This window comes from Portunus trituberculatus, chromosome 38, assembly GCF_017591435.1.
Source record: "Portunus trituberculatus isolate SZX2019 chromosome 38, ASM1759143v1, whole genome shotgun sequence".
In the NCBI taxonomy this organism is placed as follows: Eukaryota; Metazoa; Arthropoda; class Malacostraca; order Decapoda; family Portunidae; genus Portunus; species Portunus trituberculatus.
This window is the reverse complement of record NC_059292.1, coordinates 25,486,543-25,514,042: the sequence shown is the minus strand read 5'-3', so window position 1 is coordinate 25,514,042 and position 27,500 is coordinate 25,486,543. Positions and strand designations below refer to the sequence as shown.

At 43.7% G+C, this 27,500-nt stretch overlaps 1 long non-coding RNA gene and 8 other non-coding genes across 9 annotated transcripts; 7 read left to right on the top strand and 2 right to left on the bottom strand.

Annotated features, from left to right (window-relative positions):
- Positions 1–1,848: 1,848 nt before the first annotated feature.
- On the top strand, positions 1,849–1,920 carry Trnac-gca. Its single transcript has one exon. It is a non-coding gene; the product is annotated as a tRNA-Cys (tRNA).
- Positions 1,921–4,447: 2,527 nt separating this feature from the next.
- Trnac-gca lies at positions 4,448–4,519 on the bottom strand. The gene has a single exon. It is a non-coding gene; the product is annotated as a tRNA-Cys (tRNA).
- A 2,920-nt stretch (positions 4,520–7,439) lies between these two features.
- On the top strand, positions 7,440–7,511 carry Trnac-gca. The gene has a single exon. It is a non-coding gene; the product is annotated as a tRNA-Cys (tRNA).
- Positions 7,512–8,166: 655 nt separating this feature from the next.
- On the top strand, positions 8,167–8,238 carry Trnac-gca. Its single transcript has one exon. It is a non-coding gene; the product is annotated as a tRNA-Cys (tRNA).
- Positions 8,239–12,992: 4,754 nt separating this feature from the next.
- Positions 12,993–13,064, top strand: Trnac-gca. Its single transcript has one exon. It is a non-coding gene; the product is annotated as a tRNA-Cys (tRNA).
- Positions 13,065–13,140: 76 nt separating this feature from the next.
- Trnac-gca lies at positions 13,141–13,212 on the top strand. Its single transcript has one exon. It is a non-coding gene; the product is annotated as a tRNA-Cys (tRNA).
- Positions 13,213–13,816: 604 nt separating this feature from the next.
- Positions 13,817–16,756, top strand: LOC123515049. The gene is made up of 4 exons (XR_006677746.1): positions 13,817–13,965; positions 14,360–14,429; positions 14,639–14,958; positions 15,638–16,756. It is a non-coding gene; the product is annotated as an uncharacterized LOC123515049 (long non-coding RNA).
- Positions 15,310–15,381, bottom strand: Trnac-gca. Its single transcript has one exon. It is a non-coding gene; the product is annotated as a tRNA-Cys (tRNA).
- Positions 16,757–25,664: 8,908 nt separating the features above from the next.
- On the top strand, positions 25,665–25,746 carry Trnas-cga. The gene has a single exon. It is a non-coding gene; the product is annotated as a tRNA-Ser (tRNA).
- The last annotated feature ends 1,754 nt before the right edge of the window (positions 25,747–27,500 follow it).

Sequence of the window (27,500 nt, the reverse complement as noted above, 5' to 3'; positions counted from 1 at the left end):
CGTTCACTGCGCCGACGGGAGGGTGACGAAGGGGCAAGAGTGGCTGATGCGGGACGTGAAAACCCATACCCTGCTGCCGCCACACTTCTGTCGCCTTGCCTCTGCTACTTGTTAAACGTCCGCCAGTGACCTGTTGTTATCGCCAATCAGTTATTGTTTCTGTTGTTCTCTCCTTGTTCTCTCGCTGCCAATGGTACACTTTTGCTGTCTCTGTCACTGTCACTGTACCGCTCTCAATGCTACTCTCTCATGTTTTCTGTTTGTATATACTCTGTCATGGCCTCTCTCTCAACGTTGGTTACTGTGTCATCTCTCTCTCAGCACACGATCTCCTGCCATGTTCTCCTTGTCAGCGCCGCCCAGTCACTGTCTCCTTTTCAAAGTATATATACGATCATTTTCCACTGTCTCCCTGTCAACCCTACAATGCCAATAGTGATGTCCTTGGTAACTAGCAGGGAATGGATACTGTATTGTACTATATGCTTCTACTTCTGCTGCTATCGTTACTACTTCTACTACTACTACTACTACTACTACTACTACTACTACTACTACTATTACTACTACTAAAGGGATCACGAATACAGATGTTCACTGGGACTAAAAAAATATAAAAAAAAAAGGAAGAAAAAGTCACTACGCCAATTTTTAGATCGAAGGGAGGAAAAAAAAAAAAGGCAAAGATCCGTACATGTCCGAGATTTAACGAGAATCAATCAATTTTGCGGTTCTGGCAGACTATGAATGCGGGGAGGGAGCAGTGGTGTGTGTGTGTGTAATTCCCCTCGGTCGCCTGCTGGGACTCGAACCCGGACCCTCTCGATTGTGAGTCGAGCGTGCTAACCACTACACTACGCGGTGTGTGTGTGTGTGTGTGTGTGTAACAATCCTTATCCTTTTTCCTCTCTTCTCTTCCATCATGTTTCCTCATCTCTCCTTCACACATTATCTTCCTCTCTACATTTTTCCCACACTTTTCCTACCCTTCATTTCCCCTTCCTCTCTCTCTCTCTCTCTCTCTCTCTCTCTCTCTCTCTCTCTCTCTCTCTCTCTCTCACCTTGCCACACCTTTCCCCTTCCTTCACACCACCCTGCTACCGTCCCTCTCCTCACCCCTCGCTCCTCAACACTTCCCTCTATCAAAACACTGACTGACATCTGAAAAATGGAGACACTTCCCAAGAAAACATCACGGGGAAAAGTGAACGTGGAGAGACTATAACAGCGGGAAGGAAGGAGGAGGGGAGGGATGGAAATGACTAAAGAGGGAAAGTATAGGAAGGAAGGAAAGAAAGGAGATCCGAATAAGTGGGGGGGGGTGGGTTTATGTAAGAGGGAAAAATACCATGGGCGAAGAAATTAAAATTACAAAAAAAAAAATCCCGTTGGAATTGTAGTCTCTTGAATCGTTTGATTCAAAAGATATAGTCAAAATTCAGGGACAAATGTTTTGACACCTCTCTCTTAGAAGAAATGCTGAGAATGCTATAGCTGTGAGGTGGAGGTGGCGAGGTGTGGCTTGGATAGGTGGAACTGGCTGGTCAAGTCAGCAATGGTGTGAAGGAGGAGAGGAAGGAGACGAGGAAAGAAGGAATGCAATATCACTTTGAACACTAATGCTTCTACTCCATATTTTCTTTCTTTTTCTTTTCAATACCGAAGTGTCACATCAACTCTCATTTGTACAGAAACACTGGGAGTGGCACCCACTATGCTGGCTGCCAGTGATGGCAACCACCCCGAGGAATCCATGTTACTACTATGAACACAGGTGTGCCGCACGCCGCCAACACCAGGTTCACTGAACAGTAGTTAAAAACACGTACTACAATACTTTCGGAATAAGGGGGTGTAGCTCAGTGGTAGAGCATTCGACTGCAGATCGAGAGGTCCCCGGTTCAAACCCGGGCGCCCCCTGTACCATAATTTTTTTCTACTCTTGTGTTAGCGTGTGTGTGTGTGTGTGTTATGTTATATGTGTCTATGTGTGTGTGTGTGTGTGTGTGTTTATTATATATTCATCTTTCTGCAACGTATCAGCAACGATATAGTTTTCTAATAAGCCTAACTTTAAAGAAACTCACGAACAAACATGGCATAACTCAAAAATGAGACAAACAGGATGGAAACTCCTGACGCCCATCACCCTGCATTCCGCCGCCACCAGCAGGCAGCAGGAGGACTGAACGGAGACGAAGACCAAGAAGAGAGTAAGAAGGATGATCAGAGAGGCGAGAAGGACGATAACAGACGACCAAGATAAGGAGAAAAAATAAGAACAGGATGGACGAAGAGAGAAACAAAAACAACGATGATGACAACATAGTGAGGACGTGAATGACGACTAGAAATTATTATTGCTGTTGTTGATGTTGTTATAATAACTGGTAGTGGTAGTAGTAGTAGTAGTAGTAGTAGTAGTAGTAGTAGTAGTAGTAGTAGTAGTAGTAGTAGTAGTAGTAGTAGTAGTAGTAGTAGTAGTAGTTGTTGTTGTAGTAGTAGGTAGAAGAAGTAGCATTATTATTAGTTAAAGATATCAAAGCAACACTAGAAAAAAAAACACAGAGCGATGCCACAGGAACAAAGAGAGAGAGAGAGAGAGAGAGAGAGAGAGAGAGAGAGAGAAATGAGGAGTGGGGCAGGCAAGAACAAGAGTACGAGAGGACGGTGTATGTAGGGCAGTAACATTTTATCAGGTGTTGATGGCATGAGCGACGGGTGAACACAATAGAAAGCAGCGATAAGGCATATAGTGTTAATTCGGCGGAGGAAGGAACTGTTATCAGGGCGAGAAAGACACACACACACACACACACACACACACACACACACACACACACACACATTCTCTAAGTAAGGGGCTTTTAGGGAACAGTAACAGGCCGCCAGGTTAAGTGAGGCGTGACACCTCGCTGAAACACATCCAGAAGGGAGAGGTGTAATCTAATCAGTATACAATCTAATTACAAGATATAGATTTACACATTGCCTCCCTCCCCCCCCATCTCTTCTCTCTCTCTCTCTCTCTCTCTCTCTCTCTCTCTCTCTCTCTCTCTCTCTCTCTCTCTCTCTCTCTCCCTAAGGTGGTGAAAAATTAAAAGGTATTATAACAATAACAATAATTATAATAATAATAATAATAATAATAATAATAATAATAATAATAATAATAATAATAATAATAATAACGATAAATGATAATAACTTTATTCCACCCAAGAGGGCATAGCAATGCATACATAAGCAAGAGCGATCCACACGAACACACACACACACACACACACACACACACACACACACACACACACACACACACACACACACACATACACACACACACACACACTCGACTCAGTTGAGAGAACCCGAGTTCGATTCCCGGGACAGGTCAGAGATCATTTGGGCAAGACTTCTATTCAAGTGTGTGGCTTCTGTCCACCTAGCAGTGATTAGGTACCTGGTGTAAGTCGGAAGTTATGACCCTCCACTGAGTATAAGAAACAAACTCCGAAACAAACAAAATACAGCGGGGCGTAGGTCACTTAGTTTATCTGGCGCTACAAATAGCTACTCGGAATATCAGATGCCACCAGGGGGGCTGTGTAGACTTAATTAAGATGCATGAATTTTAGAATAAGTATGTATAAGTAAGATAATATGTAGAATGTTCAGCTCTGTACTAGTTGCCCTTCCAAATAAACCGAAATATTATCATTACACACACGTAGACATACAAACATTAGTACACTACATTTAAATCAGTATACCTAGAGACGCACTAAAAAGCTTCAACAGATTCACAGATGTACACATACACACACACACACATACCCACACATATAATACACATAGATTTTCAACGGAAGTGCAACTTTACAGCGACTAAGTGTATCATGCATCCAGGGTGTCATCAGTAGATGAAGCCATTATATAATGTACGCCGCCTTTCAACCAAGCCAACCCAAGGACAACCGGGCAGAACTTGAACTAAATTTGTTCTGAAGTGTTTTGTAGGTGCGGGGAGGAAGTGTTTCGGAATATGGGTCTATGTACTATCAAAACTACCTAGAAACGTTTGGGAGACTTGCCAGTGAGAGTTTTTCCGAACTTGCTACCGGTTGATGCATTGATTGGGCTTCATAATGTCCTGGTTCAGATCAAAGCACGGGTTGTAGCGAGGCGTGGCGAGGCAGCACCAGCCCGTGCCGGTTGGTACTGATGAATGCTCGTTAGTGAAATCAGTGGAGTCTGAAATTCATTTGAAATCAGCGTGTTATTTGTCGCACCTCTACCTGGTTGTTGTCCTCATGTGTGTTGGCTGGCTAGAGGCGGCTTTGTGTGTGTGAAAGAAAGAGAGAGAGAGAGAGAGAGAGAGAGAGTAATCATAGTTCCATTTGTCTTTATTTTTGCTGATAAATGTAATAATGGGGAAAAAAAATACAGTAGGGGGCGCCCGGGTTTGAACCGGGGACCTCTCGATCTGCAGTCGAATGCTCTACCACTGAGCTACACCCCCACAATGACAATGGTGGAATAACATAAAATTATCTCATCTATTTGTTTATACAGGGGGCTCTACCACTGACGAAATAAGGTATGATATACAAATTGTATAAGTGTTCCTACTAAAAAGTGTGAATGGAGTACAGTAGTTTGTGACGGAAAACAAAACAAAGAATAGTGAGCAGCACCGCCTCACCTCAGCACTGACACACCTTTTTCTTTTCTTCCTCTTCTTTCTAGTGAACCAACGTCATATAACGAAACAAAAATTTTACTTGGCAAAAAAAAAAAAAACAGACAACATAGCAAACAAACACGACAGTGGAACGTGACACGCGGAGCACCTGTCCGTGATACACAAGAGATGAAGTTTTCTCAAAGTTTTCCACGGAGAACCATTCTCTCTCTCTCTCTCTCTCTCTCTCTCTCTCTCTCTCTGTGTGTGTGTGTGTGTGTGTGTGTGTGTGTGTGTGTGTGTGCACCTGCAGGCCTCACTCCTCCAGAAAAAAAAAAAAAGTGAACAGCTTCGAGGATACCAACTTCTTACCCCCTTCCCTCCCTTCACCAGGACAGAACTTCCCATTGCAGGGGAGACACGGGCAAGGAGAGGCATGCAGGTGGGAAGAGGAGAGGATAGCGAGGAACGACAATCAGATGTGTAAGTAAAGAATGATGTAAAAGTTTATAGCTAATGTGCAGCAAAATTTCACTCATACATAATTCATAGAAAGCAGCCAATGCCCGTCGAGAGAAAGCGAAAATGGGCGTGTTGGCTGAGCTGGTGAGTATGTGAAGGGTTCACGAGGCTCTTGTCCCGGCAACAGGTGACTTCACTGCGTACCGGCGGCCGTCCCTCTGCCTCACACCTGTTGCTCCCCCAGGCATAGACATCCCTTACCACCACTACCACCACCACCACCACCACCACCACCACCACCCACAACAACAACAACAACAACAACAACAACAACAACAAATACGAGGCAGACTTGAAATTATTGATCAAAAGAATGCAATCGGCAAAAAAAAAATAATAAATGCACAATTATATTTTCTGCCGCAATATGACTAGCTAAAAATTTACCAAACAAAAACATAAAGAAGCTGAAGTGATAAAGTTTGATCAAGAAATTAGCGAATGCTGCCATACCATACCAAACACTTAACACTTAACTCAAGACTTCTCCGCAGATTGATAAAGTGTTACGGTGCAAGTTTAGAGCATAATTTTTGGAGGAGTCTGTCATGCAACACCCCATGCAGGACACTCCATCAGGAACTGCCACACTGCTGCCAGTGGAACCTGACCTGACACTGAAAAACGTCATCCCCTGATTTATCCGAGAGTCGATAAACTTCTTCGGTCTAGTTGTAAAATCTGTTGTCTTTTACGTGTTTCCTCACTGCTGTTGTCCTACATGCAAGGAACACTGGTCTTAATCAGTGTTTCCTTAAGAGTGACTCCTATCCCGCCAGCACTCTGCCGACACTTGGTTCCACAGTGCGGTGACAAGTTCAGTAATCTGCCGCAACTTACCTTCAAAGGACCTCATACCACTGTCACTCACTAACCCACTTTTGCCGTGTTCTATGAAAAAAAATGTACCTTCAGTTTCCTTCTTAACACGAGGAAGTAATGCCTGTCCTCCTGTCAATGGTGACTGGGCGGAGCTGTCCCGTGGAGTCTCGTGTGAGCCACCACCCTGCGGGACACAGGTGTGTTGTATACCGACGCCACCTGTAATCTTTTAAAATAACACATCGAGAGGTCCCCTATTCAAATTCGGATGTATGTTAATCTTCGTGTTATATTCAGCATGCACTCTTGAAGAAGTGCGAAGACACGTAAAAATTCAATATCTGCTGCATCGCTAAACACCTCAACAACGTGAATGTCTGTAATCATTACAGATTCATAGAAAAAAAAATTAAAAGAATGAAACAAATCCCGTGTGGAATTTCACCCTGGCTCGTAGACAGCAGCATCCCACGCCCTCGTGCCGTAGGCGCCAACCAGAGAGAGAGAGAGAGAGAGAGAGAGAGAGAGAGAGAGAGAGAGAGAGAGGTGACAGTATAATAATCAGAAAGTAAGAAAAGCTGCAATGATCCCTGCATAATATGTAACTACCTATATTCACTCCATTATTTTTAGCCATGAAATTATCTAATCCTCTTTGAAGTTCTTTATTGACTTTGCATTAACAAAGTCACTATGGCAGCCATCTACCAATATGTTTGAGAACCAACATAAGCTTCGTTCCTGTATGGGACGGTCTTACTTTTGTGAAGGCCATCAGCGGCCGTATTAAAAAAGATTTTTCTTCTCCATCTCAGTCCTCTGCTTAGACGTGTGCCTATCTCCTAAGTATATTAAGGTTGTGCTGAGCCTTGACCAAGCAACTCTAAAGCTTAAGTATGAAATGGTAAAAAGCAAAAAGAAAAAAAAATTTCTTTTCTTTTCTTTTTTTAGTTAATAGTGGTTGGGTCAGGCCCGACGGTCGGCCATCTTCGCTTGTGTATCCTAAGTTTAGCGCAACTATTAAAGTAAGCTACTTCCGGTCCGTCTGAAATCTTCTGCTTCTCAAGACCTACGCTCAGTATGACTTAAGAAATAAAGCACAACTCCTTGCATCGCTGAGTCAAGCCTTCATAGTTTTAGTCAAACCTTCATGGCGGACATGACCTGCTGCAGGCCATATCCGCCATGTTGCTCTTTGCCACAGCATTTATTCCTATTTTTGTGCAGTTGGTGTATCCCTCACTCAGGCAGCAACACAAGCTTGTGCAGACAGGTGGCGTGACACGCCTTGTACTGCTAGTGTTATGGCGCGTCATGATGGCCAGCGTGATGGCTGCCTTGACCTACAAGTCACGTGTATTGTGTTGAACATTATCTGTTGTTTAGAATAATACCACAGGTCACGTGCGGGCAAGGGGGTGTAGCTCAGTGGTAGAGCATTCGACTGCAGATCGAGAGGTCCCCGGTTCAAACCCGGGCGCCCCCTATGTCTTCACCTTTTCTTTCCGTAAATATCCCTGAACAGGTGTGAAGCGCCGAGACCCAGAGATGACCACAAGCCTTGTGAAGCTTGATTAATACATGAAAGTTGCCGGTCATGTGAGATGATAAGAAAACAGAATACAGTGCTTGACTGTAATGAATTTTGACAAAGAGCAACAGTATATCAGAGAAAACTTAAGAGGATGGCGAACTTCCTGGTGATCCTGACCACAGCCCAGCCATACGGCAACGCTCACTGCCGTCATATGGGACCAACTTTTCTTGTAAGGTATAGATTTTAGTGCGTGTGTGTGTGTGTGTGTGTGTGTGTGTGTGTGTGTGTGTGTGTGTGTGTGTGTGTGTGCATATATATGCGTTAATGTGTGTGTTGGAAACTTTATTACCAATCTACCGAAACCTGCTCGCGGGCAGCAATGCCACGCCCTTTATTGTGGACAGTATGATAAGCATTAGAAAATATGAGAAGCTGCAAGAAGCCAGCAAACCTACGCATGGCGGTCCCTGCGTAAGGAGGAAGTGAAAGACGCTTTGCTCTGAGTTTTGTGGCGCATCATGGCGGAGCGTGTGAAAGCTCCAAGTCACAGGTGTGTTGTGATGAACACCTGTTCTTAGTAATGACACGGGACCCGTACTGCTAAGGGGGTGTAGCTCAGTGGTAGAGCATTCGACTGCAGATCGAGAGGTCCCCGGTTCAAACCCGGGCGCCCCCTGTGATCACAGCTTTTGACATTTTGAAACACCAAGCCTTCTCGTGAAGCTGGCGCTTTCGTCACGCGACGAGAGTGCTGGAATAAGATGCCTCACCTTACGTCCTTCTCTTGTCCAAGACCAGAACTACATTCCTTGCTGCCTGGGGGCAGTTCTGGCGAGCATTCATCTTAGGGCCACAGTAGAAATCCGATCCAGATCCAGTTCTCATCTCGTCCCATCACGTCCTGCCCCGCCCCTCTGCCTGAACAGTCTGATCAGAGTGTACTGTTCGTAAATACACTGAGTTGGAGTTGGCTGTCAAAGGGGGAACGTGTTCAGTTCCTTATATGCGCCGCAGTGATATCCACACACAGCTGACGTGCTGGTCCTGTTGTGCGGATGTGGGTGGGAGGGGCTAGCTGGGTGATGACTTGTGGGATGTGGGGGAGAAGTGAAGCCAGTTCTGAATCCTCAAGAGACTGTCTTGGTCAAATGTAAGGATCAGTAGTGCATGACACACCTCCACCTGTCCTCGTTGCCGGCATGTGGTGTACAGCCAGGCAACAGTAAGCAAGGAGGAGGCCACTGCACGCCAGGAGTGGAGAGTGTGATTCTGGGAACCAACAACACTGAACAACACAAAGCAAAACGTGCAGTAGTAGTAGTAGTAGTATTGCTACTGCTACTGCTACTGCTACTACTACTACTACAAATACTAATACTAGTAGTAGTAGTAGTAGTAGTAGTAGTAGTAGTAGTAGTAGTAGTAGTAGCAGTAGCAGTAGCTAGCAGTAGCAATAGAAGTAGCAATTGTAGTAGTAGTAGTAGTAGTAGTAGTAGTAGTAGTAGTAGCAGTGGCAGTAGCAGCAGCAGTAGCATTGATAGTAGTAGTAGTAGTAGTAGTAGTTGTTGTAGTAGTAGTAGTAGTAGTAGCAGTAGTAGTAGTAGTAGTAGTAGTAGTAGTAGTTGTTGTAGTAGTAGTAGTAGTTGTTGTTGTAGTAGTAGTAGTAGTAGTAGTAGTAGTAGTAGTAGCAGCAGCAGCAGCAGTAGCAGTAGCAGTAGTAGTAGTAGTAGTTGTTGTTGTTGTTGTTGTTGTTTTTTGTGGTGGTGGTGGTGGTAGTGCTGTAGTAATGGTAGGGGTTAGGTTGCAAGGTGCAAGCACGGAAGCACAGTTTTTGAGAACAATAGGAAGAACCCCATCAGGTCCATAAGCCTTCCGTGGGTTTAAGCTAGCGGGGGCAGAGGGGAAGGGAGGGACAAGCCCAGAATCGTCCAAGGTGGAATTGTTAGCAAAGGTTTGAGAGAAGAGTTCAGCTTTAGAGACAAGATATGGCAGTGGTGCCATCACGATGAAATAAAGGAGGGAAAGATGAAGAAGGAAAATTATTGAAGATGTTTTTGGCAAGATGCCAGAAGTCTCGAGTGGAGTTTGAGTTTGAAAGATTTTGACATTTTCTATTTATGAAGGAGTGTTTGGCAAGTTGAAGAACAGACTTGGCATGATTCCAGGCAGAAACATAAATTGTGTGAGGTTCAGGAGATGGAAGTACTAGTAGTAGTTGTAGTTGTAGTAGTAGTAGTAGTAGTAGTAGTAGTAGTAGTAGTAGTAGTAGTAGTAGTAGTAGTAGTAGTAGTAATAGTAGTAGTAATAGTAGTTATAATAATTGTAATAATGATGATAATAACAGTAATGATGATGATGATAGAAATAGAAATGAGTTATGATAATGTGAACAAGTGGGACTCAGAGAACGTAAGACAAGAAGTACAAACGTGGCAAGACAAAACGCTAACAGCTCCGTTGCGCTGCCAAAAGATTCAAGCGGAGTGAACTAGTCTCTCTTTCTCTCTATAAGTTAACAGTTAGGCCGGGCGCACATTGAGACGCAGGCAACACAGGCGACACAGCACAGAGCAGGGCGGAAAACTGTATCTCACTGGTTTAAACCTAAGCACGCATATTGACACGCAGGACAGCACAGCACAGGTACAGACCTGTGTCGGCCTGCGCGCCACAGTCTTTCGAACGCAGTTTCCTGTGCCACGTGCGGCGCAGCTTGATAGCAACTCACTCTTTAGTACTCAACAATGTCGTCCACGTAGCAACTTATAGAGGCTGTTCGCCATCAAAGAGTGCTGTATGACACTAGTCATCCTGATTATATGAGAGGAACTTATAAGGACGAGTTATGGGCTCACATTGCATTGAGTCTACAATTAAAAGATGGTGAGTATGGAATATTGCTGTGTGAAAATTGCAAATACGACTTGAAGATTAGGTTTTCTGTTGATAGGCTATTGTTGTATGAAAATTGCAAATACGACTTGGAGATTCTAGGTTTTCTGTTGCCATGATGAACACTACCGCACAGGACGACAGACTGCTTCTCAATGTGCGCACCACACCAATGCTGCCCTGTGCTGTCCTGCCCCGCCCTACCCTGTGTCTACCCTGCTCTGCTCTGCCCTATGTCTCAATGTGCACCTGGCCTTACGCGCGGCGGTGTCAATCGACGCTCAGTTTGGGCCTCACTCAATATGTTGTACGATGAGCGTGGAAGGCGCCGTAGGCGTCTGCCTCCCACGTGGTCGCTCCCAAACACCCGCACGGAGGACAAGGGCCAGACGGGCACCCTGTCGGTGGCCGGTGGTTCTTCGGTCGTCGCAGCGAGCCGTGCCTCGCTCTTAGCACGCGCGGTTAAAGCCTTGCGGCGGGCCCGGCGCCGCCTCGTTGCGTTAGTGCCGCCGTGAGACGCTGCGGCCGCGGGAGCCTCAGGCACCAAGGGACGCCCGTCGCTCCTATGCACCCCGACGTGGGGCGCGGGCCAAACGGGCGTCTTGTCGGATGCCTGAGGCTGTTCGGCACTGTCACAGTCGTCGGTGTCCGCTGTCGTTGTCGAGGCTTTCCGAGCTGCAGCCAAGGCCTTGCGGCGGGCCCTACGCCTCTGCGTGACGCTCATCTTAATGTTAGTCGCAGTGGCTGCAGTGGCCTCATTTTGTGTTGAGGCTTCTGTATCGCTGTAACTCGTCGCAGTGTGGGGGAGGCAGCTGACCGGAGCGAACACGTCCAAGCCCTTCTCCTCTGCCTCATCCACTTCCTCAGCCCAGGTCTTGACAACCTTGGACTCCTCTTCCTCAGCCGTCTCCTCGTCCTGCTCTGCTCGCCGTGCCTCTCCAACATCCTCGGCAGCCGCCTCGACACCATTTTCTTTTACGCATTTCGCTTCGTCATGACTGTTGCAGAGATCAATGTTTACTTCTTCGGCAAATTTTCCTTCATTAATTTCCCCAACAGTCATGACGTTATCGTTTTCATTGATTTCCTGGCGACGCCCTCTTTTCTTCATCTTGAAAAGTCTGAGGAGCCACCCGAAGCAGCCGCAGCAGCCTGGTGTGTTCCTCATCCGCTGCCTATCGCGATGATTTCTTCCGAGACATGTTTCCTGTCTTGTACTTTACTAACAGACCCTCGGAACCATGCCACCCTCGGTACAAAAATTCTAAGTTACAGAAACGATGCAAATGTTTTGCTGATTGGCTGAGCGCCGCTTCACATCAAGCAGCTGATTGGCTCAGCCGCCTCACTCAGCTCCAAGCTGCCGGGATGCACGCGTGTCACAAGTTGACTATGGATTTGTTCACGACAGGTGGGAGCTGGAACATCTTCACTACACCAGAAGTGAATCAGGCTCCTCTCCATGTCATGATGACCGCCAAGGTGTGTGTGTGTGTGTGTGTGTGTGTGTGTGTGTGTGTGTGTGTGTGTGTGTGTGAGTTACAGAGTTACAGAGAACGAGAATATGACAAGAATGACGAGGAGATGTGTGTGTGTGTGGATCATGATGGTGGAAATAAAAAGTACGTAGAATGTAAAAGCATATATTACTTAGAGGCTATGAAAATTCTAACAAAAAATCATGCATTTCATAATACGTCATGTCACGAACATACACCCCTCAGTTGTATCAGTGGTGAGATACACAGCAATGCTTGTCAAGACTGTAGTAATTTTTTTCCTATTGAAGGTAAGGGTTCCCAAGACAGACCTGTTATCCCGGTGAGCTTAAAACACGTTTAAGGAGAGGGAATTTAAGACACATTGCCGCTTCACAACACACTTACTGGCTCGAGATTCATGGCTACGCTCATTCGTAAGCACGCGCGCGCACACGCACGCACATACAACCACACACACTCACGCACGCACACACACACACACACACACACACACACACACACACACACACACAACAACAACAACAACAACAACAACAACAACAACAAATAGCTCACGTGTCACTTCTCACCTTTTCCTTTTTTTTTACATTTTTATACAAATTTCCTTTGACAATAATAAATGTAAATAATAACTAATAACAATAACAATGATAATAATAATAATAATAATAATAATAATAATAATAATAATAATAATAATAATAATAATAATAACAATAGTAATAATACTTAAATATTTAATGGAACAAGGTAAAAGGTAAAAGCTGAAGGTATCAGGGGCGAGGCGCGAGTGTCCCAGCCTGTCCTAAGGCCGCCCCTCACACAGACAACTTCATGATGCACGTGTTGCACACATCAACACCTTCCTGATTCTTAAATGCAACACGTATGCTTCATTTACTGGGGGTATAGCTTAGTGGTAGAGCATTCGACTGCAGATCGAGAGGTCCCCGGTTCAAACCCGTTATTTCTTCCTTTTTCTTCAGCGTTACAGGGAGGTAAGATAATTACGTGTTATTCTGAATTAAAATATCAAGGGGGTGTAGCTCAGTGGTAGAGCATTCGACTGCAGATCGAGAGGTCCCCGGTTCAAACCCGGGCGCCCCCTACTGTTATTTCTTCCTTTTTCTTCAGCGTTACAGGGAGATAAGATAATTGCGTGTTATTCTGTATCAAAATGTCAAGGGGGTGTAGCTCAGTGGTAGAGCATTCGACTGCAGATCGAGAGGTCCCCGGTTCAAACCCGGGCGCCCCCTATTTTTTATACTTTCCATTCACCAACGAAGAGAATATACACACCAACAACCGGAGAGGTGTGGCTGCGTGACCGATTTTGTTTACGTTTGCAGTTTTATGTCTACTGTTGCCTGCGTTGTGGTGGCAACACAATATTAGAAAATATTAATCGTATTGAATGTGGACGAAAAATAGGTATATCATTCCATTGTGTTTTCGCGTCACAACAAGGAATTATACAAAAACGAACCATCAGAAGTTTTTCATCCGAAAAATTCACATATGAAATAAGAGAGGAAAGTAACACTGCAAGAAAATAAAGTAATGGAATAAGACTATACATAAAAACAAAGGAGTACTTCAGATGAATCCATCAAAACGATAACGCTAAAATCCAGGACGCTCCAAGATCCATTTGGTTCACCAGGGAACACAACGCTCCCTCTGAGGAGAAACTGACGGAAGGAGGGGAAACACTGGAAAACACCTGAAGATGTCTCAAGACCGAGGTGGTGAGAGAGAGAGAGAGAGAGAGAGAGAGAGAGAGAGAGAGAGAGAGAGAGAGAGATTGTCAGCTAGAGAGGTGACGTGTGTTTTTCCGTCTGGTCCTCAGTGGTGGTGGTGGTGATAGTGGTGGTGGTGGTGATAGTGGTGGTGATGGTACTAAAGCAGCTTGCAGGGAACCTCAAGCACCACTACAGTGTCAGTTGTGTCAAGATATATTACTCAGCTCCTCTTCCTACTCCTCCTCCTCTTCCTTCTCTCAAAACATGGTAATCCTGCTGTGATATTATAAGATATTCCGTCTTTCTTTTCGTCTTTGTTTTCATTATACATTTCATAAGTCTTGTTTTCCTTTAAAATTAACCTTTACAGCTTTAATCAATTGGGCGAGGAAGCACGTGTGGTTTGGCTTGATCTTTTTTTGTTAATTAATTTATCCGTTTTATTCCATTTACCTATTTTTTTTCTATAGCAGAAGTATGAGTTTCTCGCTCCGATAAGACTTCGGTGACTAATAATATTTCACTTGAGAGCTTCCACAATGTTTGCATTTTCATGGTGTTACAATAATATTTATAAACTTGAAATAACTCTCTCTCTCTCTCTCTCTCTCTCTCTCTCTCTCTCTCTCTCTCTCTCTCTCTCTCTCTCTCTCTCTCGCAGAAACCTCTTACGGTCCTGATTCTTATGTCATCGCTGTTGGTGGCGTCCATCAGCGGGAGGTACATCGAAGGTGTGTGTGTGTGTGTGTGTGTGTGTGTGTGTGTGTGTGTGTGTGTGTACATAACCTACTGTATGTCCTTCCATTCTTACCAGCATCTGTCTCAACTTTATCTATATCGACTCCTCCACTCCCTTATTCACTAGCCCACCCCACCCACTCATCATTTCGCTAAAACCATTCATTCACCGCCCACTCGACTTGATACTTCACTCCTACAGACAGTCCAAACAGGGAGGGAGACACACCCGTGAAAGAACAACCGTGTAATGAAGACCCCGCCGATGAGCGCTGTAACCCTGGTGGCGGAGGGTCAGGAGACGGCACAGGAGGCGGGGATGGGAACGGCGGAGACGGGAACACAGGAGGAGGCTCAGGAGACGGGATGGGTGGAGGCGACGGGAACGGAAATACCGGCGGAGGGTCTGGAGATGGCATAGGTGGAGGCGGGGATGATGGAAATGCCAATGGAGGAGGATCAGGGGATGGAGTTGGGGGAGGAAGAAGTGGACAGATGTTGGAACTTTAAATAGAACAACTGGTGAGTATATTGTACATTTCTCTCTCTCTCTCTCTCTCTCTCTCTCTCTCTCTCTCTCTCTCTCTCTCTCTGGTCCCTATTTGCAAATGTCTTAATTGCTTTTATCAGGCTGTAGTGCAAATTATTGAGGTTTCGAAGGGCATTTTTTGTCATACTCCCGACTCCCGATAGTTTAATTAGTTATGTACGCTGTGAATAGTAAAAACTTCAGTGAGAACGTGAATTATCGTATCATAGCCTTCAAAAGTAATCCTTGTGAGTGAGAATGGCGTGTAAGAACACTAACCTCTCTATTTCTCTCTCTTTGAACATATATCTCTTCAATTAACAAATGTACTGTAATACAAAAAGAGGGGGCGCCCGGGATTGAACCGGGGACCTCTCGATCTGCAGTCGAATGCTCTACCACTGAGCTACACCCCCGTGGTCTCCCTTATTCCGCAGCTGTTAACAGAAGCAGGTGTTGTCGACGCACCACTCATCTGTGTTGTTGAGGTTAATGTGTTAAGTACAGGAAACCACCGCGTCTTCTCTAGCGGGGGTTTAGTTGATATGGAGGTTTTATTAACAAAGGAGAAGAAACTAAGTGAAACTTATTGAAACGCACCACACGATGTAACGATGTAACAAAAATCCTGCAAGTGATATGCTGCAGCTTTGACATGTGCTTCATCCACAGTCACAGGTGTGCAGTGGGCGGCGCGGCGAGTTGAGTGCAGGACGGGCAGCAGAAGGCGGCTTGAGGAACGCTGCTGCAAGAAATGATTATGACTGGCACGAGTGACGAATACCAGGAGGTGCTTCAATTCCTCTTCAGCACAACCCACGAAACTTTCGTGAAAAACTATTGCTTAAGACCCTCGAATGAAACTTACATAATTCTTAACGAAAATAATTAATTTTATAATAAAAATAAAATCTGAGCCCAGTTTTCCCCTGAGAAACGCAGAAGAATATTTGATATAAGAGTATCGACACGGAGAAGAAAGAGTGAATGAACAGCAGTGGCGGAGATGGTATGGATTCTGGGAAGTTCGTCTGTCTCAAAGAATGTAGTACTGGAGGTAGAGTCTTATAAGAGTTTGCCTTTGTTGGAGGGGAGCGATCAGCAAGTGTGTCTAGCTGGATCAGGAGGCTTGACGACCAGAATCAATTAGTATTTTCAGCCTCTTTTAAGTGCAGGAATACGGAGCTCCAGGAGAAAAATTTCATTCTGGGTGTTTTACTGGCCTAAGATTACATAATCTTTTCCCTGACATTTAAAGGCAAGTAAATGTATCACCAACATGTGACGCCACAACAATTAACGCCATAAAACGCATAAATGCAAAATTGCATAGAAATACTAATAACGTTAAAATGAAAGGTAAAAGCAAAAAAAGAGATACCATTCAAATGTAAAAGAAACAAAACAATATTCAGAAATTCAAAACCCCAAATAAAGACGATTGAGATTTGAATGTACTAACTGCCAGTGACGCGACAGTGACCACACTGACCCTAAATACTACGTCTGGCGTTGTTCGCTTCGTAACCAAGGCATTGAACTGTGACGCACTGACCCAGGTGCTCCGACCCAGTGGTGGAGCATGAAAACAAGATTATACTCACCGTGAAAGAATCTACATCATAGTTTTATTAGTCACAGTCAAGGAAAGTTACCATTGTTACTTTTGCTTCAAAAGTACATTATTTCAATTTTTAGAATTTTTGTTTTTCACCATTTCAATATACTATGTATAATGTCATACTAAAAATATGTGCACACCTTTCGCGAAATAAAATGTATTATTGTTATTATTATCATTATTATTATTATTATTATTATTATTATTATTATTTTTATCATTATTATTATTATTATTATTATTATTATTATTATTATTATTATTATCATTATTATTATTATTATTATCATTTATTATTATTATTATTATTATTATTATTATTATTAATTATTATTATTATTATTATTATTATTATTATTATTATTATTATTATTATTATTATTATTATTATTGTTATTACCGTTACTATTACGATTACTATCATCATTATCATTATTATTATTACTAGTGTTATTGTTGTTATTGTTGTTGTTGTTGCCATTATTATCACTGTCATCACCATTACCACCACTATTATCATCATCACCATTATCGTCCTCGACAACGGCTAATGGAGCTATGATGCTGTAGATTCTGTAACACTGATTTTATGAAAGAAGATACACATATTCTTCAGAAAAAAGAAAAACTCGAACACTTCCATCTGCCCTACTGCCCTCTCCCGTTACTAGCCAGCGCTACTCCCTCCCCCACCCAAAGACAAGCCACACATCCGCTCCTCGCCACAAGTGTTGACCCGGACAACACTGCGAGGGTCTGCAGCGATGAGCGGAAAGAAAGTCGGAACTAAGCAGTGGCAGCGTCAACAGCGGAGCGTGAGAAATGGAGGGCGACTAGACGACGCCAGCAGGATGCAGAGAGGCATGGAAGGAGGCGCCGTAACCTTCCCAGCGATCCTCCCTTCACACTTCCCTTTTCTAAACAAACTCTTATCTAATGTTATCACTTCTCTCTCGCCATCCCTCCCTCCCTCTCTCCCTCCCTCCCTCCCTCCTTCCTTTCTTTCCTCTCTCTGACCCTCTCCACCAAACCTTATCAGCCGTTTCTGGGCGGCACACCTGCGCGGCTCTCATCACCTGATATGGACTCACACGCGTGCTAAGATAACCACTGTTCGCTGAGGGCGCGGCTGATAACACACACACACACACACACACACACACACACACACACACACACACACACACAATTAAAGTTCATTTATTTAAAGAATCACTATAATGTTTTTTTTATGGTAGAACAACACGCAAGATATTAAAAGAAATCAAATTAACAATATATCCTTCTTTTTAAACCTTTTCTTTTTTTTCAGAAACACTAAGGTCTTGGTCCTCAAGTGTGGAGTTCACACTTCAAAGATTTTGGCAGCATATCCATAACTCTGTCTTAAATACAAATTAAGTACAAATTTTAAAAATAACTTTTTAATTGTTTGCGTTTTCTTTTTATCCATCAAGCTTTATGTACAGCTGGCTCCTAACTTGGCGCAATTCTTTCCTTACCTATACTTTCAACAAAAGTGACATCTGTCATCGTTTTTTCAGTGATTGGTCAGAGCTGCTTCTGACGTACGTACTTGAATTAAGGCCTGCCCTTTTTCTCTCTCCCTTCCTCATGTCCCTTCCACATACACTTCCCCTACATACATCAAACCCCCTTCCTTTATTCTCTCCCTATCTCCTCTAACCCCCTCCCGACTCTCTCTCTCTCTCTCTCTCTCTCTCTCTCTCTCTCTCTCTCTCTCTCTGCCTAAGTAAAGATCAAGATAGGGTAGAGTAGGGCAGGGCAGGGTAGTGGTGGCGGCAGGGGAGTGGTGGAGGTGGTATGGTGCACGACAAGACCGTGGTACAGTGGTGTGACAGGACAGTAGTTTGTGGTGGTAACACACACACACACACACACACACACACAGAGGGAGTTTGACCTTGGGGACGCGTAAGGGCGACGCCGAGCCAACAGGTAGGTGTTCGCGAGGCGGCCTCAGCGATCCTTCAAGAAGAAAACGGATCACTCACTTATCCCTTGCCCTATGTTCAACGCTTTGCTCTCTCGCTACGAGTATCTTCAAAAGCCACAGAGATGATTTGCCGACTTCTCAACAGTATTTCTCCTGTTTATAATAGATATATTCTGTTAATCTGTCATTATAGCTATACAAACTTAAAAGCCCGTGTAGTTTCAACAAAGAACCTTTTCTAAACTAGTGGAGGTGCAAAGTAGTTTTTCAAAATATCGGCCGAGAGAAACTGGAAATTCAAGAGAAGTAGAGAGAGAGATGAATATATACATCCTTTTAACAAATTAACGAAAAAATATAAATAGGAGTACAAATAACTGTTAATATCATTTTGTTATTTTCTTTTCTTTTCTTGCTTTTATTGTTATTTTTGTCTCGTATTCTTTAATGCATTCTTAAAGTACTACGGCTTCTCTCAGGCTCTAGTGTTTCTTCAGGACATTTTCAATCATAATTCTATTTAAAAGTCTTAAGAGGATTCTGCGCCGCCTACGAACAAAATGATACCCGTGAAATTCCAAAAAATTATCTGTGTGGTCTTTGAAAATAGTTCTAATGAAAATCCAGTTGTGTTTAAACATTCCATCCCAGAGCGCGCGCATACACACACACACACACACACACACACACACACACACACACACACACACACACACACACACACACACACAACCCTGATAAACCTCTCGCACGGACGTTAGGGCGAGATATTTTCAATGCTCAATATGTCCTTTATCAATACGAGTACAAGTAAAACCACAGTTCAGGCAGAGGGTACCCGGGTTTGAACCGGCGACCTCTCGATCTGCAATCGAATGTTCTACCACTATAAGCTACACCCCCCATCTATTTTGGTGAAACGTTAATGTTTCTTTTTTTTCTGTCTCTCTCTTACATAAAGATTCTCGGGAGTTTGTGTATGTAAATCTAAAGCATTGACTCTAAGCTATAATTATCATGAGATTAACATGTTGATATGAACGGCAAACGATTGTGTGGTTTTCAGTTACAGACGCAATGTTATTAACAACGATTACTACTACTACTACTACTACTACTACTACTACTACTACTACTACTACTACTACTACTACTACTACTACTACTATTACCACTACCACTACCACTACCGCTACTACTACTACTACCACTACTAGTATACTATAATCGTAATGGTAGCAGTAATAGCAGCAGCAACAACAACAACAATAGTAGTAGTAGTAGTATCAGTAGTAGTAGTAGTAGTAGTAGTAGTAGTAGTAACAGCAGCAGCAGTAACTAGAGGAGCGTTCACCCCCAGCAGTTGCTCGCCCCTTTAATTAATCCACCAGAGGTTAGTGGCTACGAAACCCGGTTGTCCTGCCGAGGAGCACCGCGCCTCAGCACCTTGGCACTGGAGGCTGAACCCAATACTCGTAGACCTCGCGACGCTCACCCACTGGTATAAACCCTCTCCCCGCCGTAGAGGGAGGCAATCTGCGCGGAGTGCACACCTTTGGTTTACAGTTTTCTCACGCTCATCCTCACCCTGACAACTCGCGCCGGTTTGGATGGGTGATGTGTTTTAAAAGTACACAAAGTTCGAGTTTCTATTCATTATTTTTCCCTCTTGAATATCAACTGAGAACCAGAAAAGGGTCAGTAATCGCGATAGGACAAGAAGTATTGGATTCAAGCGTAATAAAGTAAATTTCAAAGAAATGGATAAAGAAACTGGTTATGAAATAGATGTATGAAATTACTCAATAATCTAATTGTTAGTGGTGAGTAACTAGGGAGCTTTAAAAGATTAGACATTTATGGATGGGGATGATAGATGGAAATAGATAGATATGTCTTATACAAGTAGAGGGACTACCTCGTGCAGACATGACGGCTTCTTCAAAAGATGGTCTTAAAAATGTAATGAAAAGGAAAAATATCATTTATCTACCTTTACGAGGATTGGTGATCGGAATATACCCGAGTGGTGGTGGTGGTGGTGGTAGTCGCGGTAACTGGTCATGGGAGCTCCAAGGGAAGCTCTAGACGTAACATAAGAGGCATAGTAAAGGCGGATTTACACGTGCCAATTTGAGACTGTTTTTCTTACGTACGTAGATTTTCCGACTCGCAATCGGCGCCTAGCGACTGCAGAAAGCAGTCGCTAAATAAAGACCAATATGTTGGTCTTGCTAGTCGATTTGCGACTTTATTTATGTCGTGACGTCACTGAGTAAGCTTTGAAAATGTGGTCTCCAGACATAGAGATGTTAGAGTTGGTGAGGGAAGAAGAGCATATTTGGGACTCCAGAAATCAATTATATAGCAAACAAAAATAAAAAATCGTCGTTCGACGAAATATCTGCCACTCTACAGGAGCTGTTTCCCTCAATGCAGGGTGTTGTTGGAGGTGAGGATTGAAGACTTGTCAGGATTAAATTTGATCGTAATTGTGCATAATCTTAAGATTAACAATTTCCTTATGACAATGTAGGCTAATTCTGAGTATAGTAGAAACTCCTTTCTTTCCTTCTATTTAGCCAGGGACGTATCCACAAACATTTTCTTTTCCGTTGAATCTTCCGGTACGCCAAAAGAAGAGCAACCACAGCTTCAGCATCGTTACAGGGGTAAGACATCTTGGCAGGTAGCTGTTTGTTTACACTCACTTCCCGCCAAGGCGCCATCTAGTCGATACTTTGCAAGCGCTACATCTGACACTTTCCGACTAGAAGAGATGAGTCGGAAACTCTACGAACGTAAAAAAAAACAGTAGCAAAATATGCACGTGTGAACCAGCCTTGAGTGAGGGCGAGTCCACTGTACCCTGCCATAAAGATGTGTCTGAACCCGTATTTTTAAACGCTTCTGCGCCACACATCCACGACTTCCAAAAGCCTCCAGATGAAGCTATACTGGTTTTTAATGGTGTTTTTATATGGTGTAGTGACAGATTAACGAAAATTATAATAAGAGAAACACTCTTGAGAATGAAGCTTAGCATCTGCGTGGCCTTGGAAAATAGTCGTGGTGAGATAGCAAAGCGTTTTTTAGTATATATTACCAGGAACAGCAAATTTAACCAATAGAAAATAAAGTAGAAACGAAAAACAGGCCGTTCATTACAAACTGCACGAAAAAAAATATATAATAATTCACGCGTAGACTTAACAAAACATCCATCCATTGTAACCCCGCGACATTACGTGAACAGTAAACAAGGAAAACTCCAGAAATCCAGTTGACTAAACGATGCAACTCCTGTAACTATTTCTGATGGAAGACGCTTGAAAGACTGTATATCTACCACACACACACACACACACACACACACACACACACACACACACACCATAGCATCATTATCACCCAGGAGACAAGGTGTAGCCATCTTTCACCTTTTTCGTTCTTTTAAACTTTTCTTCCTCCGTTTCAATTTAAATTCTATTCTTCCTTCACTCCAATGTCTCTCCATTCGGCGTGAAAACACTTTCTTGGTGACGGCAGAAGAAAGACGAGGTGGGGAGAGAGAAAAACGGGAAAGAAAAGGACTGTTGGCTCATCTAACTTTCGTCCTGCCCTCACCTCTACCTCCACCTCCTCCTCCTAGCTCTTTCTCCTCTCACTTCGTACCCAATTCTCCCTGAATGTCTCTTTTCGTCCCTCCGCACTTTGCATCTCCGTTATATCACCATAATAATATTCTTTACCTTCCCTTATAGACAGTAGTAGCTGTAAATACGCTATCTTCGTATTCTAATCATAAGAAGAAATCTAAGGAAATCACACATACAAACCCTCTATGACAGTGGATCCAAACCTGTGGTACGCGTACTATAGTGGTACGCGAAGGCCCTCCAAGTGGTACTGAGTACTTTCGGAATCATATGAGATTTTTTAGTTAAATAAAATCAATTCATTTATCAGAAAAAAAAATATTGCTTTACACAAAATTATCTGGCATCGATCAGCTGGTGGAGAAAAATCAGATGCATCCCTCGCATTAAAATGAGTTCTGTTCGTTGTTGTTAGTTCATTTGTGTGTTCTAGTTGTGAATAAATTTATATTTGCTGGAATAGACTGTACGGGACTTTCAGGTGGTTACTCGCTCGGTAAAAGGTTGGGAACCACTGCTCTATGAAATATACATCCTTCCCATTTATAAATACCAAATACAAAGTCCTTTCTTAAGAGTCGTCGTCCTAACCATGAAAGAATAAGGAAACCGGACGAAAAAAAAAGTCTTCATTTTTAAAGTTCTCATCTTTTAAAAGCTCTTTAATGACTCAACACTAACAACTTTTTACTGAGTCTATTTCATTCATTTATGTGAGAACCAATTCCCTCCTATATCTCTTTATTCAAGTTCTAATGTAAATCTTTTATATTTGGGTATAGTATAGTCAGTCTCTCTCTCTCTCTCTCTCTCTCTCTCTCTCTCTCTCTCTCTCTCTCTCTCTCTCTCTCTCTCTCTCTCTCTCTCTCAACAAGGGTAACACAGTCAAATACCCTCCCTAATAAGACGAATAAGTAACTGTTTGGACCATCACTTCCTCCCAACTACCGACACTCACCCCCTGCACCTCCCTCACTCAGCTTCCCTCTCCTTACCTCCAATTTCACTCTTGAGTCTTGATACGTCTCTCCTCACTCCTTCACTCACTCCCTCACGGCTCATGCCACATGGACACTGATGTTTACTTTCCTTCTGTAGCCCACAGCTCCCCACCCCGCCACCAGCAGCCCCTCCCTACCCTCCCTCTACCCAAAGGACAAGACTTAGTGGGACGTCAAACAAAACTGAGAGGTGGAAACTTGTACAGAGTTTCCCAATGTAGTTCTTGGCTCTCTCTCTCTCTCTCTCTCTCTCTCTCTCTCTCTCTCTGTTAAGGTGAATGAAAGAGGCAATGAAAACGTGGTAAAAAGAAATAAAGAAAGAAAATGGAAACCAGAACTGACTAGAGTTAAGGAAAAGTGAATGAAAACGAAAATTCTGAGTGAAATAAGGAGACCAGATAACCAAAGCGCAGAGACTAGTAATGAGTGGATGAGAAACACAAGGGATATTAAGGAAATGAGGTGAAAAGTAAGAGGCTGAGCATACCGAGGCGCAGTAGCTAGTGTGCTAGAGGTTCACGTTAGCTCTGCTCACCGCTCACAGATGGCAGCACGTGGTCAGCGCCGCACTATAATATAATCCCAAATAACCACCGTTGATCGTCTCTCTCTCTCTCTCTCTCTCTCTCTCTCTCTCTCTCTCTCTCTCTCTCTCTCTCTCTCTCTCTCTCTCTCTCTCACTGATAGTGATATTATAAAAACAACGACAATAATAACAACAACAATAACAACAAGTGACCACCCCCCCACAGGTACAGAGGAACTATATATTAGCACGTGGATACAGCAAGTGATCCTTTCATGCCCCTTGTGGTGGAGTGGGGAGGGTCGCGTGACAGACTTGGCCGCGGCGCCACAGCAAGGTCATGACGGCTGGGAAGCAACTTATCACTGTAGCTGCACGATGTTTAGGAGTACACTTGGAGGCTGATATAAGCCAGTGAGTAATGTTCGTGACCGTGCTTACAATGTGTGTGTGTGTGTGTGTGTGTGTGTGTGTGTGTGTGTGTGTGTGTATGTGTGTGTGTCATGTTACTAAATAATGTAAGAAAATAGAGGAAGTTGCAAGAAGCCATCAGGCCTACACGTGGCGGCTTCTGTGTGAGACATGCCTACCAATTTCCACTTAACATCCCATCCATACATTTCTCAAATCTTTTAAAATTTCCGTAATGATTCGGCACTAACAACCTAATTACTGAGTCAATTACATTCATGAACCATTCCGTTAAGTACCATTCCTTTTTATTCTTTTTTTAATCGTTTTATTAAGTTTGAACTCAATATGTCTTGTCCTTTCTTGATTAATGGTACAGTTTGTTTATATTCCAGCATTTCCCAAACTAGGGGAAATTCCTCTCCCCGCTCCCCGGGGGTAATATGAAGCTACAGGGGGTGGGGGAATAATTATACTGCCTAATAGCAATGAAAAAATCTCAGATAGATTTTCTCATGCCTAAGAGAGAGAGAGAGAGAGAGAGAGAGAGAGAGTGTGTGTGTGTGTGTGTGTGTGTTTCACTGTTTGATCTGCTGCAATCTCTGACGCGACAGCCAGACGTTACCCTACGGAACGAGCTCAGAGCTCATTATTTCCGATCTTCGGATAGGCCTGAGACCAGGCACACACCACACACCGGGTCACAACAACTCGATTTACATCTCGTACCTACTGACCGCTAGGTGAACAGGGGCTACACGTAAAAGGAGACACACCCAAATATCTCCACCCGGCCGGGGAATCGAACCCCGGTCCTCTGGCTTGTGAAGCCAGCGTTCTAACCACTGAGCTACCGTGTGTGTGTGTGTGTGTGTGTGTGTGTATAATTCACCACCGTCGTCTGCTGGTCACCCAGCCAGCCTTCCCCATTACAGAGCGAGCTCAGAGCTCATAGACCGCCGATCTTCGGATAGGACTGAGACCACAACACACACTCCACACACCGGGAAAGCGAGGCCACAACCCCTCGAGTTACATCCCATACCTATTTACTGCTAGGTGAACAGGGGCAACACATTAAAAGGCTTGCCCATTTGCCTCGCCGCTTCCCGGTGTGTGTGTGTGTGTGTGTGTGTGTGTGTGTGTTGTATACAGGTTGCGCCGTATCTACCAACTTCGGTTCACGTTGAAACGTGTTTTTTCACTATTCTTTCCCTCGTACACATGAAGAAGGAAATCTGCAAGGTTGAACTGGGTGCAAGGGGAAATGACAGAAAAGAATTTAGGAACCACTGCTTTATACCTATTATTTAAAAGCCAGTTCAACTCACCAGCACTGTCGCGGATGGTGAGGCACTGTGCCACGCTCCCGGTACATATAACATCCTCCTCTGATAACTCTGACAATACAATGATCACTATTTCACTCCTAGTGAAATGAAACTTATAGACATTAACAAATTCTGCTTCAATCTTAATAGCAAAGTGTAAGTAATGATTATTTGTATAACTCCCATTCAACATGCTGCGGTGTCCGAGTGGTTAAGGAGATGGACTCGAAATCCATTGGGCTCTGCCCGCACAGGTTCGAATCCTGTCCGCAGCGGTAGTACTTTTATGCAGCACCCTTGGAAAGGTGCCGTGGTGTGTCGTGAAGGGATGAATGTGACTAACACACCAAGGAATACATCCTCTATGCTTCAAACAAACAGGGGCATAACAAGGGTGATGCCTAAACTATGTGATGTCACGTGATGAGGCTGCGTTATGTGCATAATACAAGTGATGACGGTGTCTTGATGCGAAATTTCCTGTGAGCTGCACTATGTGTATTCATTTTGCTCTTTCTTCTTCCTAATGTCTCTAATGTGTGTAACACCATTATTCAATAAAAAAAAAAAGTTTGGAAGCATTCTAACGAATGGAGGCGACAGTTATACTTGTGTTACTATTATTGTGCCATTGTGGCAACAGGTGTACTAGGCATGATCACGCTGTGTGTGTGTGTGTGTGTGTGTGTGTGTGTGTGTGTGTGTGTGTGTGTGTGAAATAACCAAAATTTCCCCTTGAAAACATTAATAAGCAGTCGAGAAAATAACAATAATATAAACCTGATTGCTCTTCACAGCTCGATAACAGGGAATCATGTGTACTGCTGGTTCGCTCAGTGCAGCAGCGCCAAGCCAGTAGTGTATGAGTCATAGCTGTGTTGGTAGTGGTGGTGATAAAGGCCTCCATTACACATTTATACGACATGATGCTGCACCAGACTATGAATCATTTGAGGAGAAACAAATTCACCATCACATAACAGTTATTACAGTGCAGAGGAAGACGTGTATGACTGTCGAAAGTTGTTTATAAGCACATTAGATGTAAGTAAATGTATGTAAAGAATATCAACTAAGTAAAGTTTGTGAAGCTCACAGCCTTCCCTTGAACCAAAAAATGTCTTATAAAATTAGGGGCTCAACAACTATACTCTAAAACATTTTCATTCGCAGTTATTATAAGGATGACTTCATGGCCCTAGTAACGGAGCAAAAAGACTACTACTCTATTACAAAGAAAGCACTCATGAGAACCTGAATTATTATCTATGTGGCCTCTTAGATAAGTGATGAGACCAAAGCTTTCCTGAATACGCACCATACGACAATATAAAGCGAGTATATACCACAACAACTCTGACCACCTACCACTCTAACCAGAACACTTGCGCCTCTCTGCCTTTGACGCCTCAGTCTCATCCTCTCCGACCTGAGGGGAGCTCGTCCCGATGGGCAATGAGACTTTCTGGTTTGCATATAAAGAGCTTAACGGCGATCTCCTAGAGCAAGAATGAATGGCGCCATTTCTGCCAAGACAAAGTGTAAGGAAAGTTAAATCTTCCAACAAGAAGAATGAGTCCTAGCTGGTCTTCGCTCCTTTCTGGTCTACAGGTGCAAACCAATAAAAAGGGAGAGAAAAAGAAAGAAGATCAGAAAGCAAAAAATTGGAAGTGCCACTCGCTCGACCACCAGCTACCTCGAATCATAGCCCCCAATTACGGTCGCCTGCTCCCTCCTTGAACCTTTGCGGGGTTATTCCGGAAAGCAGGTGGCGCCGGCGGGCGTCTACTGAAAGATAGGGGAAGGGGCCGTGTGACGTGTCAGTATCCAGCCGCGTCTCTTTCACCGCGGCGGCTGCCTCCTTTATGTCAGAACCACGTATACGTGGGCCCTTAGCATTACTCCTGAAAGCTAAACATACGTCATTCCTAGCCCACCACTTCTCGAGACTCTAATATCCATTTTTTATTGATAGTAACATCAAAGGGGCCTCATACACGCCCCACACGAGTCCTCCATCCGCAACTTA